This window comes from Anomaloglossus baeobatrachus, chromosome 1, assembly GCF_048569485.1.
Source record: "Anomaloglossus baeobatrachus isolate aAnoBae1 chromosome 1, aAnoBae1.hap1, whole genome shotgun sequence".
Taxonomy (NCBI): domain Eukaryota; kingdom Metazoa; phylum Chordata; class Amphibia; order Anura; family Aromobatidae; genus Anomaloglossus; species Anomaloglossus baeobatrachus.
This window is the reverse complement of record NC_134353.1, coordinates 125,942,821-125,962,258: the sequence shown is the minus strand read 5'-3', so window position 1 is coordinate 125,962,258 and position 19,438 is coordinate 125,942,821. Positions and strand designations below refer to the sequence as shown.

At 46.1% G+C, this 19,438-nt stretch overlaps 1 protein-coding gene across 2 annotated transcripts in view; it reads left to right on the top strand.

The window, feature by feature from the left end:
* The window catches only part of TEC (tec protein tyrosine kinase), a 270,212-nt gene that overhangs the window by 83,217 nt on the left and 167,557 nt on the right, over window positions 1–19,438 (top strand). Inside the window, exon 1 of one of the 2 annotated variants that reach the window (XM_075347018.1) lies at window positions 4,471–4,673. The exons of the other annotated variant lie outside the window; for it this stretch is intronic. The gene's annotated coding sequence lies outside the window, so the exon portion shown is untranslated. Of the gene's footprint in view, window positions 1–4,470; window positions 4,674–19,438 lie in introns of those variants that run through there. 2 annotated transcript variants of the gene reach the window in all.

Sequence of the window (19,438 nt, the reverse complement as noted above, 5' to 3'; positions counted from 1 at the left end):
TTTCCTTCATTTACTGCACGCCTCGGGGCAACGGAACCAGGCAAGGCCACCCGTGACATCACCTGACTAGACCTACGATGGCCTGGCAACGAGTAGGTTAACCACCTGCCCCGTGGGGTGCTACAATAGGATAATTGACAGATAGATAGAAAGAATAGATAGATAAAAAGAACATATAGAATAGATAGAAAGAAATAACAGAATAGCTTGATAGAGGGATAGCTAACTTGACCAGCTGTTTAATTTCTGGGGCGTAAAAAAAAATGACGTGGGGTCCCACCCATTGTTCATATCCAGCACAGGAACAGCAGCAGCTGCAGTGTGCAACTTTTAGCTGCCTGGTGTACCTTGGCTGGTTCTGAAAAATAGAGGTGATCCCACGCTTTTATTTTTAAATTATTTTATTTATTTATTTTTAAAAATGACTTGGGGTCCCCCCATTTTTCTAAAATGAGCCAAGAAACAGTAGACAACTGGGGGCTGATATTAGGGTGGGAAGTGCCATTGTTATTTGGCAGCCTAACAAAAGCAGCCCACAGCCGCCCCAGGAATGGCAAATCCATAAGATGCGCCAATTCTAGCGCTGGGCCTGGCTCTTCCCGTTGCCCTGGTGCAGTGGCAATCGGGGTAATAAGGAGTTAGTAACAGCCCACAGCTAAGTGAAAGTAAGTAAGACACAAACACCCACAAAATCCTTTATTTGAAAAAAAGATAAAACAGCACCCTCTTTCACCACTTTATTAACCTCCCAAAGACCCCTCCAGGTTCGACGTAATCCACACGATGCTCTGCTACATACCTGTCATGTCCCAGTGAGTGTCATAGAACAAGACTGCCCGCTGTGAGCTCCACGCAGCAAGTGAAGTGAGCCGCTGATAAGCGGTCACAGCAGAGTCCATGTGTCCTGGAGTCCGCGACTGAAGTGAGCCGCAGGTGGAGGACTCACCGGAGTGATGTCACCGCTGATCACGCAGCTCACTTCAGTCGTGATGGCCTATTTTACGGTCACAGGTGGAGGACTTCAGCTGTGACCGGAAATCACCTGAGTGACGTCACCACTTATCGCGCAGCTCAGTTCACTTGCTGCATGGCAAGTCTTGTTCTATGGCACTCGCTGTGATTGTCAGATATAGCAGTGCGGGAAGCATTGTGGGACCTTGTGTGGATTACATTGGACCTGGAGTGGTGTATGGGGGGTTTATAAAGTGTTTGTGAAAGAGAGTGATTTTTTTTGTCTTTTATGTCAAATAAAGGATTTTTTAGGTGTATGTGTTTATTTACTTTCACTTACAGATTAGTGATGAGGGGGTGTCTCATAGATGCCTGCCTTGACTAACCTAGGACTTAATAGCAGCCCACAGCAGCCACTAACTCTCTCATTACCCAGATTGCCACAGCACCAGGTCATTGGGGAAGAGCTGGGTAAAGTGCTGGGACTGTCACATCTAATGGATGCGGCAAATCTGGGCGGCTGCTGGCTGATATTTGTAGGCTGTGGGGCAGCCTAATAATCATAGACCTCCCCAGTCTGAGAATACCAGCATCCAGCTGTGGAGTTTTATCTTGGCTTGGTATCTAAATTGGGAGGAACCGCAAGCCGTTTTTTTTAAATTATTTATTTACTTTACTGTATGATATATACCAGCCCACCGGCATCTGTGATTGGTTGCTGTCAGACAGCTGTCACTAAGTGTGGGGTTGGGTCTGACTGCAACCAATCACAGACGATGGTGAGTGGGGGAGCAGTGAATATGTATGAGCCTAATGAGTGCCCGGCTCAGGAAGAACAAAGAGCTGCTGCGGGAGCGGTGTGACAGCTGCCACAGTGATCGGTGACTATGTAGAGCTTGGAGAGAGATAGAGACAGAGCGACAGAGAGAGCAACACCGACACCCCAAAATCACTCCGGTATTGATTTAGTCATCCTGGAACTAAGTTTGTGAGCTGCATTTTTGTTGACAAAATCGCGGGTAAAACATATGCAAAACGAAACAATTTGTATCCATGCTTTTTGCCATGCGCTTTTCCTTGCGGGTTTCATCCTCTCATTGATTTCAGTGGGTGACAAAAATGCAGAAGAATGAACAAGCTGCTTCTTTTTTGTCACAAACTTTTGTCAAAAAAACGGCTGCCAAACTGCAACGTGTGCACAGCAAATCTGACTTCTCATAGACTTTGCTGGGAAGTCAAAAGTGAGAAAGTTCTGACAAAACTGCACCAACAAACACGACAAAAAACACGGCCTGCGCATGTAGCCTCAGTGCGCAGACTGTCGCGATACAGCTCTTCTCATTCTTTATCATGCACATATATCACCGCTAGGTGGCGCCGCTGCACTCCACTTATCACAGATATAACCGCCAGCCTACACCGTTGCACTCCACTTCTCAGAGTGCTCACCGCCAGGTGAGATAGCTAAATTCCATGTCTCAGTTATCACCAGTAGGTGGCACCACTGCACTCCATGCTTCCCAGTTATCATTGCTAAATTGCACTGCTGCAGTCATCTCACAGTCATCACCGCTAGGTGGCACTGCTGCACTCCATGCCTCGCAGTTATCACCGCTGCACTCCATGCCTCGCAGTTATCACCGCTGCACTCCATGCCTCGCAGTTATCACCGCTGCAGTTATCACCGCTGCACTCCATGCCTCGCAGTTATCACCGCTGCAGTTATCACCGCTGCACTCCATGCCTCGCAGTGATCACCGCTGCACTCCATGCCTCGCAGTTATCACCGCAGCACTCCATGCCTCGCAGTTATCACCGCTGCACTCCATGCCTCGCAGTTATCACCGCTGCACTCCATGCCTCGCAGTTATCACCGCTGCACTCCATGCCTCGCAGTTATCACCGCTGCACTCCATGCCTCGCAGTTATCACCGCTGCACTCCATGCCTCGCATTTATCACCGCTGCACTCCATGCCTCGCATTTATCACCGCTGCACTCCATGCCTCGCATTTATCACCGCTGCACTCCATGCCTCCCATTTATCACCGCTGCACTCCATGCCTCCCATTTATCACCGCTGCACTCCATGCCTCACAGTTATCACCGCTGCACTCCATGCCTCACAGTTATCACCGCTGCACTCCATGCCTCGCACTTATCACCGCTGCACTCCATGCCTCACAGTTATCACCGCTGCACTCCATGCCTCCCATTTATCACCGCTGCACTCCATGTCTCACAGTTATCACCGCTGCACTCCATGTCTCACAGTTATCACCGCTGCACTCCATGTCTCGCAGTTATCACCGCTGCACTCCATGCCTCGCAGTTATCACCGCTGCACTCCATGTCTCATAGTTATCACCGCTGCACTCCATGCCTCGCACTTATCACCGCTGCACTCCATGCCTCGCACTTATCACCGCTGCACTCCATGCCTCGCACTTATCACCGCTGCACTCCATGCCTCGCACTTATCACCGCTGCACTCCATGCCTCGCACTTATCACCGCTGCACTCCATGCCTCGCAGTTATCACCGCTGCACTCCATGTCTCGCAGTTATCACCGCTGCACTCCATGTCTCGCAGTTATCACCGCTGCACTCCATGTCTCGCAGTTATCACCACTGCACTCCATGTCTCGCAGTTATCACCACTGCACTCCATGCCTCGCATTTATCACCGCTGCACTCCATGCCTCGCATTTATCACCGCTGCACTCCATGCCTCCCATTTATCACCGCTGCACTCCATGCCTCCCATTTATCACCGCTGCACTCCATGCCTCACAGTTATCACCGCTGCACTCCATGTCTCACAGTTATCACCGCTGCACTCCATGTCTCACAGTTATCACCGCTGCACTCCATGTCTCACAGTTATCACCGCTGCACTCCATGTCTCACAGTTATCACCGCTAGGTGGCACTGCTGCACTCCATGTCTGACAGTTATCAACGCTGCACTCCATGCCTCACAGTTATCAACGCTGCACTCCATGCCTCACAGTTATCAACGCTGCACTCCATGCCTCACAGTTATCACCGCTGCACTCCATGCCTCACAGTTATCAACGCTGCACTCCATGCCTCACAGTTATCAACGCTGCACTCCATGCCTCACAGTCATCACCGCTGCACTCCATGCCTCACAGTCATCACCGCTGCACTCCATGTCTCACAGTCATCACCGCTGCACTCCATGCCTCACAGTTATCACCGCTGCACTCCATGCCTCACAGTTATCACCGCTGCACTCCATGCCTCACAGTTATCACCGCTGCACTCCATGCCTCACAGTTATCACCGCTGCACTCCATGCCTCGCAGTTCTCACCAGTAGGTGGCACTGCTGCACTCCAGTTCTTACAGTGCAGACATTCCAGTCCTAAATCTATGTGCACCTGTTGTTCCGCTGTTTCACCCCCGTCTCTGGCTGCACACACCCCTCCTCTGTGCCCATACACAGTCCTGCCCCCTGGGCACAGTCACCACCTCTTTCTCGTTGCCCCCTGGTGCAGGAGGTCATGTGACAGCCTTGGCCAAGGAGGAAAGAAATGCACCTTAAATACACATTTTCTTGGCTGACAGGGCGGGACTGCGGGGTTTCGTCACGGGGAGCCGGAGAGCTGACACTTCCGCAGCTGCAGCCCTGACATAGCGGAGGTTGTGGGTGGCAGCGCTTCGTGCCCTGTTGAGCAGGCGTCCCGGGAGCCGGCCAGGTACGGTGCCATCACCTGCTCGGGTGGTGAGGGGCTGGGCGGCGCTATGGCTGCACATAATGCTGGGGACACGGGCTCTGCTCAGAGTCAGAAGTATGCGGGCTATGTATATGGCGCAGACGCTTTAGCTTGTTGTGACATTTTGTTTTCAGTTTGTGGCACTTCTGAGATTATTTTAGTGACTGTGTGACACATTGTACAGGTGACAAGTGCAAAGGAGTGTGGGGATGAGCAGATGAGGCTGCACTCACTGGGGATGAGCAGATGAGGCTGCACTCACTGGGGATGAGCAGATGAGGCTGCACTCACTGGGGATGAGCGGATGAGGCTGCACTCACTCGGGATCAGCAGATGAGGCTGCACTCACTGGGTATGAGCAGATGAGGCTGCACTCACTGGAGATGAGCAGATGAGGCTGCACTCACTGGGGATGAGCAGATGAGGCTGCACTCACTGGAGATGAGCAGATGAGGCTGCACTCACTGGGGATGAGCAGATGAGGCTGCACTCACTGGAGATGAGCAGATGTGGCTGCACTCACTGGAGATGAGCAGATGAGGCTGCACTCACTGGGGATGAGCAGATGAGGCTGCACTCACTGGGGATGAGCAGATGAGGCTGCACTCACTGGGGATGAGCAGATGAGGCTGCACTCACTGGGGATGAGCAGATGAGGCTGCACTCACTGGGGATGAGCAGATGAGGCTGCACTCACTCGGGATCAGCAGATGAGGCTGCACTCACTCGGGATCAGCAGATGAGGCTGCACTCACTCGGGATCAGCAGATGAGGCTGCACTCACTCGGGATCAGCAGATGAGGCTGCACTCACTCGGGATCAGCAGATGAGGCTGCACTCACTGGGGATGAGCAGATGAGGCTGCACTCACTGGGGATGAGCAGATGAGGCTGCACTCACTGGAGATGAGCAGATGAGGCTGCACTCACTGGAGATGAGCAGATGAGGCTGCACTCACTGGGGATGAGCAGATGAGGCTGCACTCACTGGAGATGAGCAGATGAGGCTGCACTCACTGGGGATGAGCAGATGAGGCTGCACTCACTGGAGATGAGCAGATGTGGCTGCACTCACTGGAGATGAGCAGATGAGGCTGCACTCACTGGGGATGAGCAGATGAGGCTGCACTCACTGGGGATGAGCAGATGAGGCTGCACTCACTGGGGATGAGCAGATGAGGCTGCACTCACTGGGGATGAGCAGATGAGGCTGCACTCACTGGGGATGAGCAGATGAGGCTGCACTCACTGGGGATGAGCAGATGAGGCTGCACTCACTGGGGATGAGCAGATGAGGCTGCACTCACTGGGGATGAGCAGATGAGGCTGCACTCACTGGAGATGAGCAGATGAGGCTGCACTCACTGGAGATGAGCAGATGAGGCTGCACTCACTGCGTATGAGCAGATGAGGCTGCACTCACTGCGTATGAGCAGATGTGGCTGCACTCACTGCGTATGAGCAGATGTGGCTGCACTCACTGGAGATGAGCAGATGAGGCTGCACTCACTGGAGATGAGCAGATGAGGCTGCACTCACTGCGTATGAGCAGATGAGGCTGCACTCACTGCGTATGAGCAGATGTGGCTGCACTCACTGCGTATGAGCAGATGAGGCTGCACTCACTGCGTATGAGCAGATGTGGCTGCACTCACTGCGTATGAGCAGATGAGGCTGCACTCACTGGAGATGAGCAGATGAGGCTGCACTCACTGGAGATGAGCAGATGAGGCTGCACTCACTGGAGATGAGCAGATGAGGCTGCACTCACTGCGTATGAGCAGATGAGGCTGCACTCACTGCGTATGAGCAGATGTGGCTGCACTCACTGCGTATGAGCAGATGTGGCTGCACTCACTGGAGATGAGCAGATGAGGCTGCACTCACTGGAGATGAGCAGATGAGGCTGCACTCACTGCGTATGAGCAGATGAGGCTGCACTCACTGCGTATGAGCAGATGTGGCTGCACTCACTGCGTATGAGCAGATGAGGCTGCACTCACTGGAGATGAGCAGATGAGGCTGCACTCACTGGAGATGAGCAGATGAGGCTGCACTCACTGGAGATGAGCAGATGAGGCTGCACTCACTGGAGATGAGCAGATGAGGCTGCACTCACTGGAGATGAGCAGATGAGGCTGCACTCACTGCGTATGAGCAGATGAGGCTGCACTCACTGCGTATGAGCAGATGAGGCTGCACTCACTGCGTATGAGCAGATGAGGCTGCACTCACTGCGTATGAGCAGATGAGGCTGCACTCACTGCGTATGAGCAGATGTGGCTGCACTCACTGCGTATGAGCAGATGAGGCTGCACTCACTGGGTATGAGCAGATGAGGCTGCACTCACTGGGTATGAGCAGATGAGGCTGCACTCACAAGGTCCCTAGGTTTTGCTCTGTACTATCTGGTGAGAACACTCGTGTCTCTGCAGAATAAATTGCCATGTTGCGGCTCTGCAGAATAAATTGCCATGTTGCGGCTCAGAAAGCTGTGTCACAGGTCACTTTATGCTGCGGAGAAAACAAGCACAGTTAGCAGATGTCTATAAATCCATCCACTGTGCTTGTATTGTACAACACAGCGAAAATACACTGAGTCCAAAGCGCTGCGGACACTGATCGTGGCCATGCACAATTACTAGAGCAGAGAAAAGGAATTCATACAGAGGATATATATACACATACATTACATATACACAATGATGTGTGAATATATATAAAGTATATGTGTGTATCATGTATGCAGGGTGGCGTGTAGTCTACACTACTTTTCAAAAGTTGGAGGTCACTTAGATATTTCCTTATTTTTGAAAGGAAAGCACATTTTATTTCAATGAAGCTAACATTAAATTAAACAGAAATACACTCTATACATTGTTAATGTGGTAAATGACTGTTCTTGCTGCAAACGTCTGGTTTTGAATGCAATATCTACATAGGTGTATAGAGGCCCATTTCCAACAACCACCACTCCAGGGATCTAATGGTACATTGTGTTTGCTGTGTTAGAAGGCTAATGGATGTTTAGAAACTCCTTGAAAACCCTTGTGCAAATATGTTAGCACAGCTGAAAACAGTTTTGCTGATTAGAGAAGCTATAAAACTGACCTTCCTTTGAGCTAGTTGAGAATCTGGAGCATTACATTTCTTGGTTCCATTAAACTTTCAAAATGGCCAGAAGAAGAGAACTTTCATGTGAAACTTGACAGTCTATTCTTGTTCTTAAAAATGAAGGATATTTCATGCGAGAAATTGCCAAGAATAATGAAGATTTCCTACAGCGGTATGTACTACTCCCTTCAGAGGAGAGCACAAACAGACTCTAACCAGAGTAGAAAGAGAAGTGGGAGGCCGCGCTGCACAACTGAGCAACAAAACCAGTACATTAGAGTCTCTAATTTGAGAAATCGATGCCTCACAGGTCCTCAACTGGCAGCTTCATTAAATAGTACCCGCAAAACGCTAGTGTCAACATCTACAGTGAAGAGGCGACTCCGGGATGCTGGCCTTCAGGGCAGAGTGGCAAAGAAAAAGCCATATCTGAGACTGACTAATAAGAGGAAAAGATTAATATGGGCAAAAAAAACACACACATTGGACAGAGGGAGATTGGGAAAAAGTCTTATGGGCAGACGAATTGAAGTTTGAGGTGTTTGTATCACACAGAAGAACATTTGTGAGACGCAGAACTACTGAAAAGATGCTGGAAGAGTGACTGACGCCATCTGTCAAGCATGGTGGAGGTAATGTGATGGTCTGGGGTTGCTTTGGTGCTGGTAAAGTGGGAGATTTGTACAAGGTAAAAAGGATTTTGAATAAGGAAGGCTATCACTCCATGTTGCAACGCCATGCAATACGCTTGATTGGAGCCTATTTCATTCTACAACACAATGACCCAAAGCACACCGCCAAATTATGCATGAACTATTTAGGGAAGAAGCAGGCAGCTGGAATTCTATCTGTAATTGAGTGGCCAGCCCAGTCTCCAGATCTCAACCCTATTGAGCTGATGTGGGAGCAGCTTGACCGTATGGTGCAAAAAGTGCCTATCAAGCCAATCCAACTTCTGGGAGGGGGGGAAGCATGGGGTGAAATATCTCCAGATTACCACAGCAAATTAACAGCTAGAATGCCAAAGGTCTGCAAAGATGGAATTGCTGCAAAGGAGCATTCTGTGCCGAAAGCAAAGTCTGAAGGAGAAAATTATTATTTCAAGTAAAAATCATTATTTCTAACCTCGTCAATGTCTGGACTATATTTTCTATTCATTATGCAACTCATTTGATAAATAAAAGTATGATTTTTCATGGAAAAGACAAAATTGTCTGCGTGACCCCAACTTTAGAACTGTAGTGTATATATGATGTTTATTTATGTATTGTCTTTATGAATGTCTGTAGTGTATATATGGCACGTGTGTATAGTTTCTATATTGTGTATGTGTAGTGTATGTGACAGGATTGTATATACAATAGTTTATACATATCGTGTATATAGTATTTGTGTATATGTGTGTAGTATATCTATGGTGATGTCAATGTTATGTATACTAGATATGTGTGTCTTGTACATATGATGTATGTTTGTTTATGTAGTATATATTGTATATATGTTGTATAAGCAATAGTGTAACTTGAAACTTGTGACCACAATACAAAGTCTCGACAAGGACACTACAATGGGTATTTTCTTGCTTAGGATTTCTCATATGAGCCAAAGGTACCTTTTGGGCTCCACGGTGTGAATGCGTCTATAGCCCCTGTGCCCACTATAATTACACTATGTACACATACACAGGGTTGTATTTGTTGTGTAAATATGGTATATTTTATATATGAGTGTATAGTATATTATGCTAAATGGATGTATCGTGGCATAAATATAATGTCTACCACTATAGGGACATCTACAGCTGGCACGTATGAGTGTTTCCAAAGCTGCAAGCTGCATACTTTCAGGCTATGTGCCCACGGGAGAAAATACCTGCGGATTTATCTACGGAAAATCCGCAGATTTTCTGGATTTTCCAGATAAATCCGCAGGTTTCAGCATGTACAGACATGTTCCATAGGATAACATGGGGAGTGCTGTGTCCATGCTGCGGTATCTGAGGCTGCGGAATATGCTGCAGATGTCCCACAGCCGCACGTAACTGCATGTCAATTATTCTTGCGGAAATACCTGCGGAAATCCCGGCCCTCCACTATGGAGATAGAGGCTGGGACTTCTGCAGGTAAGTCGCATGAATGTGGGGAACAGCTGCGGGAAATCTCCGAATATACCTGTGGATATATCTGCAGGTACAAGGTCCTGTGGGCACGTAGCCTCATAGTTACTTATCTTTGTGTCTGGCACGTTGATATAGCGGCATCTGTGGTTGGTTCACTGACGTACTGGCATCTATGGTTGGCACACTGACGTAGTGGCTGGCACATTGACAATGAAATCTATGGTTGGTACACTGATGTAGTGGATGGAACACTGACGTGGTAGCATCTGTATCTGGCACAATGACATAGTGGCAATGGTCATGGCATACTCACATAGTGTGGATTTCACTCTTCTACTATGTTTATACCACAACTGTTCAATACTTTTCAACTTGAAAAAGTCCAGGTATAGAATTGGCCAAAGATACTGCAGACCTGTGCTTCATTTGTAACAAATACATTCTCTATTTCAATGTGAAGTTGTATGAGTAAGGCTACTTTCACATTTACGAAATAATTTGCAAAATAATTTGCAGGATTCCGTTTTTTCCCCATAGACTTGCATTAACGATAGATTGCGACTGATGGCCTTGTGTTGCATCCTTCCCGCGATGGATCAGTCCTGGAATGACTGACCATCGGGCGGAAGCAATGCACAATGCAACGTTTTTTGTGTGCGTCGAAAAAACGGACAGCGACGGACCCGTCAGCGTCCGTTGTTAGTTATAATGGAAGCCTATGGGCGCAGGAATCCATCGTCATTCGTGAAATGACGGAATCAGGCGACAGATCCGTTTTTTTACTCTGAGTATGCCCAGATTGGCTGTAAATTCAATTCTGGTTACAAAAATCTCTCTCGGTGATATAGCTTTTCATTAGCAACTAATATTTGGTAAAAATAAAAAAAAAATGCAACAGATTCTGTTTTTTTTTAAACTCTCCGGCACATCAGTTTCGCCACAATCTGTGCTGTATCCGTCTTATCAGTCACAAAAAGGATAGCGACTGCTGGAAAAAGACGGAAGTATGAAAGTAGCCTAAATCACTGACAAAATGATGAGTCCGGCACACTGTATAAAGACCTTAATTTACATCCTAGTCTTAATAAACCTATAATAGCAAACAGAGCATTTTTTAGTAAAACTTTATTTTTGACTCCTTCACAACTTGTGACTTTCATAGACATCACGTCGGGTACGGGTATATAGAGTAGGCAGGACAGGTGCCTGCTGTGTTATATCATATAGGAATTAAAATAGATAATAAAGTATGAATTCTAAAAAAAAAAAAAAGTTAAAAAATATTAAAAAATGAAACAATTAGTAGTTTAAATTGCCTCCTTTTCACAACTAAACATAAATAAATATATGCACAAAAAAATAAAACAAATATATTTGGAATCATCGTGTCAATCAATGAAATGAATTGACCAATAAGGCAAAAGCTGTGAAGAAAAAAAAAATGAAAATGCAGAATTCCCCTTTTTTTTGGTACTACTTCCCCTACAAAATGCAATAGAAAATTATCAAAACGTTGCATGTACCCAAAAATTGTATTAATGAATACATCAGCTGTCTGCGCAAAAAGAAGTCCTCACTTTTCTCCGGCAATGGAAAACTAAAAACCAAAAAAAAAAAATTACAGGTCTCTCAGAAAATTGCGATACAAACCAAATTATTTGTTTACAAAATTCAGAATTTTATTTAACCAGTCAGTGCCAGGGTTGTGTGCACCATACACTGAGCGGTGACTGAACCCGCATCGTCTCTCCTATGACTGGAAACCGAGCGCTGCCGGTGGCATAAAGTTCGTTCCCTCCTGGCAGCAGGGCTGTAAGCGGCAGGTTCAGAACACTATTCACCTGCAGATTAACCCGATATCTGCAGATTAATAGTGGTTTTCCACATGACACGTTTCCTTTAAAAGAAGGGGGGAAAAAAGAAAATGCAAAAATAAAACAGCTCTTGGAATATGGGGTTAATAAAACAAAACCAATCTATATCTTGAAATATACAAAAGTCCAAATGTGCTTCTTGAATATACAGTGGAACCTTGGATTACGAACATAATTGGTTCCGGGAGTGTGCTCTTAAACCAAGTTACTCTTATATCAAAGCAAATCTTCCCATAGGAAATAATTGAAACAGACAATTCATTCCACAACCCAAAAATATTTACTGTATTTCTACAAACTTATTACAGTAATACAAAATAATGTCCTGTATTCATATATTATTACAGTACACTAATACAAAATACTGTGCAGTAAAAACATAAAACAAATTAAACTGTACATTAGCTTACAATAGAATTGTTGGTGTGCGAGAGATATAGCACAAGCAATGTGCTGTACTGTTTAGTAGAAAGTACAGGACTATATCCACAAATGCAAATTGATACACATGCTATATAGTATATACTGTACTATACAATGATATACTGTATACAGTACATATGTACAGAAGTTACCTCCAGAGCGTGTCAGAGTGCGGTGAAAGGACGGATCCGGAAGTGTGCACGGTGAGTATTTGCTCTTTTTGCCAAGCATTGCTGTTAAACCAACTTACAAATTTGTAAAAAGCTTTGCTTGTCTTGGAAAACGCTCTCAAACCAAGTTACTCTTAAACCAAGGTTCCACTGTACTGGCAACCATAGTTATAAAGTACTAGCTGTATTACCCGGCTTCGCCCGGGTTAATAACTGCTGTTAACAAAATAGAATGTATTAACAAAAATGTATTCTGCACACAAACACCACAAAACAAATAGATATAAATGTAATTATGTCTGTCTCCCCGTCTTTATATATCTGTCTCTTTGTCTGTCTGTCTCTTTCCCTGTCTGTCTGTCTCTGACTGTCTGTCTCTTTCTCCATCTGTCTCAATCTCTTTTCCTGTCTGTCTATCTATCTCTTTCCCTGTCTATCTATCTCTTTCCCTGTCTATCTGTCACTTTCCGTCTGTCTCTTTCCCTTTCTTTCCCTGTCTGTCTGTTTCCGTGTCTGTCTCTGTCTCTTTGTCTGTGTCTGTCTCTTAACCTGTCTCTCTCTTTCCCTCTCTTTCCCTGTCTGTCTCTTTCCCTGTCAGTCTGTCTCTTTGTCTGTGTCTGTCTCTTTGTGTCTGTCTCTTAACTTGTCTATGTCTGTTTCTTACCCTGTCTGTGTCTGCTTCTTTCCCTGTCTGTGTCTGTCTCTTTGTGTCTGTCTCTTACCCTGTCTATGTCTGTTTCTTTCCCTGTCTGTGTCTGCCTCTTTCCCTGTCTATGTCTGTCTCTTTCCCTGGCTGCATTGTGACACGCCAACATTCCATATAAGGGCGTGGCTGCGCATTCTTCTGAAGTTCTGGCTGCACTGTGGCTCCCAGCTCCATTCGCTTTAATGGAGGCAGGTTTTTTGGCGAATAACTGTAAAAGTGGGGTTAAAATTTCCCCTCAAAACATAGCCTATGACGCTCTCGGGGTCCAGAAGTGTGTGTGCAAAATTGTGCGGATGCCAATCCCGGACATACATACATACATACATACATACATACATACATACACACACACACACACACACACACACACACACACACACACACATACACACAAACATTCAGCTTTATATATTAGATTGAGTATGATATAATATCTATCTGTTTAAGAAAAGGACAGATAAGTAAAGAAAATGACTGCAGAGGTCGGGTCTTGTTCTCTATTCCTGCCCCTGTCTGCCCGCCTGGCCTTTCTCCCTCTGGTGCCGTCATAAACGTTAATTCCGGCGCAGGCAGACAGGGGCGGGAATAGATAAGACCCCACCCACATATTCCCTTCCTGTTGCACCTATCAATCAAATAGCAGTACCTTGCTGGAACTTTACTTGCACATATTTCTGAAATAAAACATCCAATCTCTGAACAAAAGCTCTGCTTACACTCCGCATCCGAGCACGAGTATAGCACTGGCTTTAATTTATATATGAATATCCTGATAGTTGGTTCCCTTTAATGTAGGAAACTGTAAATTGTCTTGTAAATTATTAATAGCTGCTTTTGTAAAAAAAAAAAAAAACAAAACGGATTGTATACAGTTAACAAAAAAAAACCCCATACAAGTTTTCTTGATTAAACACTGAACGATTTCTTTATGCGCTCATTTGAATGCGGTCTTAGCCGCACATTTCACCGTTTGCAAGAGTTGTGTTAAGGTTTGCTCTTTTTTTAGAGGCATTATCTTGCCTTTACTGACTTAAATTAGTGAAACACTACTATATACACAAAAGACATCCCATTCTAAATCCTTGGGCATTAATATGGGCTTGATCCAGTGTTTGCAGCTATACCGACCTTCATTCCTCTGTACGAGATTTCGGTATGTTTCTGGGACTCTTCACCCATTCATCCAGAAGAGTATTTTCCAGTTCAGACACTGATGTTAAAAAGAAGTCGGCACGCTTTTTCAAATTGCAAAGTATAATTGTTCTATTTATTGTTAGGCAATCCAAAAAAAAGTGAAGTTTCAGTAGGATTACATGACCTTTCTCAAACATCGGATGGCTGGAGCTAATCAGCATGATTATCTGCTACATTCTGATTAGCTCCTGCCATCCAATGTTTGAAAAAGGTCATGTAATCTGTCCAAAAAGTCAATTCTTAAGCGGGCTTTACACGCTACGACATTGCTCAAGCGATCTCGTTGGGCTCACGGAATTTGTGACGCACATCCGGCCGCTTTAGCGACGTCGTTGCATGTGACACCCATGAGCGATTTTGAATCATCGCAAAAACGTTCAAAATCGCTCATCGGTGACATACCCCCTATTCTCAAGTATCGCTGCTGCTCGGTGTATGAAGTAGTTCGTCGCTCCTGCGGCAGCACACATCGCTATGTGTGACACCGCAGGAACCTCACCTTACCTGCTGCCGTCCGCAATGAGGAAGGAAAGGGTGGGCGGGATGTTACGTCCTGCTCATCTCCGCCCCTCCGCTTCTATTGGGCGGCGGTTCAGTGACGCTGTTGTGATGCTGAACGAACCACCCCCTTAGAAAGGAGGCGGTTCGCCGATCACAGCGACGCCGCTAGGCAGGTAAGTAGTGTGACGGGTCCGCGCGATGTTGTGCGCCACGGGCAAAATCGATGGGGCGGGTACGCACGCTAGCGATATCAGTCACGATGTCGCAGCATGTAAAGCGGCCTTTAGATTGCATAACAATATACTAAACAGCTCACTTTAATATTTGATAAAGTGTGCAGCGTTCTTTTTAATATGGTCTAACGGGTACAACCTTACTTGAGCACCTTGCATTGGCTCTTGGGCGCTGTGGTCCCTTTTCTGTTTCGAGACACTAATGTTAAGCCCCTGTCACATTTACGACTTACCAGCCATCCCGAAAACGATGTGACCTGATAACGATCACTGGTAAGTCGCTGGGAGGTCGCTGGTGAGATGTCACACAGTCAGATCTTACCAACGCCGCAGTAACGATCAGCGACCTGCATAACGATCTCGGCGGGCATTGGGACTGTGTTAGGAGGTCGATGGTAGGCATCAAACACAGCGATGTGTCCTGCCCAGCAGGACATCACCTTTGAAGAAAATGGTCCCAACCATTCAGCAACGACTAGCGATCGCACAGCAGGGGCCTGATCACTGGTAGGTGTCACACATAACAAGAGTGCTGCTGCGTCATGAAAATGGTGACGCAGCAACGATCTCGTTAGTGATCTCGATGTGTGTGACGGGGCCTTTAGTCGAGAGGCCCTGGTTCACAATCTCCATGCAAGATTGTTTGTTAGTAATCAGGTCAGAATTCTTTGTTGTCCAGTTAAATTGTTTCACAGTAAATTCACCCAATTACGCCTTTCTCCACCTTGCCTTGTAGACTACGGCAAAATTATGGTGAAACAGAAAAGGTCCTTCCTGATAGATGGAAGCTACAATTTTCCAAAATGTCTTGAGGTACTGAAAAAATAAGGTTTCCTTTCTCTTGAAGTAAGAAGCCTATCCAGTTGGCACAATATAGTCAGGCTAATAACATTCTCTTGTCTCATCCATCAGACTAAAGCGGGCTTTACACGCTACAACATATCTAACGATGTGTCGGCGGGGTCACGTCGTAAGTGACGCACATCCGGCATTGTTAGTGGTGTTGTAGCGTGTGACAGCTACGTGCGATTGCGATTGAACGTAAAACCGCTCATCGCATACACGTCGTTCATTTGCTAAAAATTGCACGTCCGGTTGTTCAATGTTCCCGAGGCAGCACACATCGCAGTGTGTGACACCCCGGGAACAATGAACAGATCTGACCTGCGTCCCGCGGCTCCCGCCGGTAAGGCAGAAGGCAGGAGGTGGGCGGGATGTTTACGTCCCGCTCATCTCCGCCCCTCCGCTTCAATTGGCCGGCCGCATTGTGACGTCGCTGTGACGTCCCTCCCACTCCAGGAAGTGGATGTTCGCCGCGCACAGTGAGGTCGTATGGAAGGGTAAGTATGTGTGATGACAATTAATCGTTTGTGCGTCACGGTCAACAAATTGAACGTGTTGCACATACGATGGAGGCGTGTCACATTAATTGTAAGGTGTAAAGCAGGCTTAACAGATAAATTAATGCGATTCGTACCTCCACAAGACATGTTTCCACGTTCCACAGTCCGGTGGCGATGTGCTTTTTCAAGACTTTTGCAATTAATCCTGGCATCACTTTCTGAGCCAAATCCTGACTGATGAAGAGAACCATGGAGGAAAGGATGCTTAAGGCCCTGTGTGCACACTATAGTTTTTGCCGCATTTTTGAGTGCAGTTTGTGGCCCTATACTGTATGTATTTCCTTCCCCAGCAAAGTCTATGAGAATTCAGAAAGGCTGTGCGCACGTTGCTTCTTTGTTGCCTGCAGCATTTGTTGTAGAAAAAAGAAGCAGCATGTCACTTCTTTTCTGCTTTTTTCCCTTTATTCCTATTGAATATAGTGGAAAAATTGCATGGCAAAAACATATGGGCAAAAACGCACCAAAACGCTCCAAAATGACACCGAAAATGCATGCGTTTTTATATGCGTTTTTCCAGCCAGGTGTGTTTTTCTCCAAAGGGTGCGTTTTTTGCTGCAGTGAAAAAAAATTATAGTATGTGCATTTAGCTTTACTATCCTACTGAAGAACTGATGACTTTTTGGCTGCGCAGTTAGGGTATGTGCGCACGTTGCTTTTTACCTGCTTTTTACCTGCTTTTTTGCTGCTTTTTCTTCTGCACTGTTTAATGCCAAAATGGATGTGTTCTTCTATTCAAGCAAAGTCTATGGGAATTTGGGTTTCTTGTTCACACTATGTTGTTCAAAATGCTGCCTTTTTGTGGCAGAACTTTGGTCAAAAACTCAGCTTTTCAAAGAAGCAACATGTCAATTGTTTTTGCCATTTGGGTTTTGCACTGCAAAGCTGAGTTTTTGACCAAAGTTCTGCCACAAAAAGGCAGCATTTTGAACAACATAGTGTGAACAAGAAACCCAAATTCCCATAGACTTTGCTTGAATAGAAGAACACATCCATTTTGGCATTAAACAGCGCAGAAGAAAAAGCAGCAAAAAAGCAGGTAAAAAGCAGGTAAAAAGCAACGTGCGCACATACCCTTACTGATCCTTCCTCCATTGTTTCTTCTCCTTTCACGTATCCTTGGATTGGCAGAAGCTGGTTTTCTCAATTTTCTATGGTATTGTGGTCTTACAACTTTGTTAGGCCTCTTTCAGACGTCAGTGATTCTGGTACGTATGTGCTATGTTTTTATACGTACCAGAATCACGTACATACGCAGACCCATTATAATCAATGGGTCTGCGCACACATCAGTGATTATTCACTGACCGTGTCTCCGTGCGGCGTATATGCGTGTCCGTGTTTACCACACGGAGACATGTTCGTTTTTTCTGGCATCTCTGATATCCCACAGACCACACTATGGTGTGATCCGTGAAACACGTACCAGAAAAACACGGACATTGAAAATAAAAAGCATTTTTAACGCACCTTCTCCAGCGACGCTGTCTCCGGCCTCTGCTGGCTGCTGCTTCAGAGCCGGCTAATTACTGGCATGCATATTCATGTATGCAGCCACAGCCGACCCGGAAGTAGCTGCAGCAGGGTCAGCGGCGACAGGAAACACAGCGGAGCCAAAGAATTCATCACCACGAACAGCAAGAGCAGGGACAGGTGACTTTATATCCTTGTGCAATCACAGATAACGGAGCACGTATCACTGATTACACATGGACAACCCACATGTACCATGAATCATGGCACACGAAGGGACATACAGTGCCTACAAGTAGTATTCAACCCCCTTCAGATTTAGCAGGTTTGATAAGATGTAAATAAATTAGAGCCTGCAAACTTCAAACAAGAGCAGGATTTATTAACAGATGCATAAATCTTACAAACCAACAAGTTATGTTGCTCAGTTAAATTTTAATACATTTTCAACATAAAAGTGTGGGTCAATTATTATTCAACCCCTAGGTTTAATATTTTGTGGAATAACCCTTGTTTGCAATTACAGCAAATAATCGTCTTTTATAAGACCTGATCAGGCCGGCACAGGTCTCTGGAGTTATCTTGGCCCACTCCTCCATGCAGATCTTCTCCAAGTTATCTAGGTTCTTTGGGTGTCTCATGTGGAGTTTAATCTTGAGCTCCTTCCACAAGTTTTCAATTGGGTTAAGGTCAGGAGACTGACTAGGCCACTGCAACACCTTGATTTTTTTCCCTTTTGAACCAGGCCTTGGTTTTCTTGGCTGTGTGCTTTGGGTCGTTGTCTTGTTGGAAGATGAAATGACGACCCATCTTAAGATCCTTGATGGAGGAGTGGAGGTTCTTGGCCAAAATCTCCAGGTAGGCTGTGCTATCCATCTTCCCATGGATGCGGACCAGATGGCCAGGCCCCTTGGCTGAGAAACAGCCCCACAGCATGATGCTGCCACCACCATGCTTGACTGTAGGGATGGTATTCTTGGGGTCGTATGCAGTGCCATCCAGTCTCCAAACGTCACGTGTGTGGTTGGCACCAAAGATCTCGATCTTGGTCTCATCAGACCAGAGAACCTTGAACCAGTCTGTCTCAGAGTCCTCCAAGTGATCATGAGCAAACTGTAGACGAGCCTAGACATGACGCTTTGAAAGTAAAGGTACCTGACGGGCTTGTCTGGAACGGAGATTATTGCGGTGGAGTACGTTACTTATGGTATTGACTGAAACCAATGTCCCCACTGCCATGAGATCTTCCCGGAGCTAACACTAGTTCCATAAGCCTTCCACTTCCGGATTATGCTCCCAACAGTGGAGACAGGTAGGCCCAACTCCTTGGAAAGGGTTTTGTACCACTTGCCAGCCTTGTGACCCTCCACGATCTTGTCTCTGATGGCCTTGGAATGCTCCTTTGTCTTTCCCATGTTGACCATGTATGAGTGCTGTTCACAAGTTTGGGGAGGGTCTTAATTAGTCAGAAAAGGCTGGAAAAAGAGATAATTAATCCAAACATGTGAAGCTCATTGTTCTTTGTGCCTGAAATACTTCTT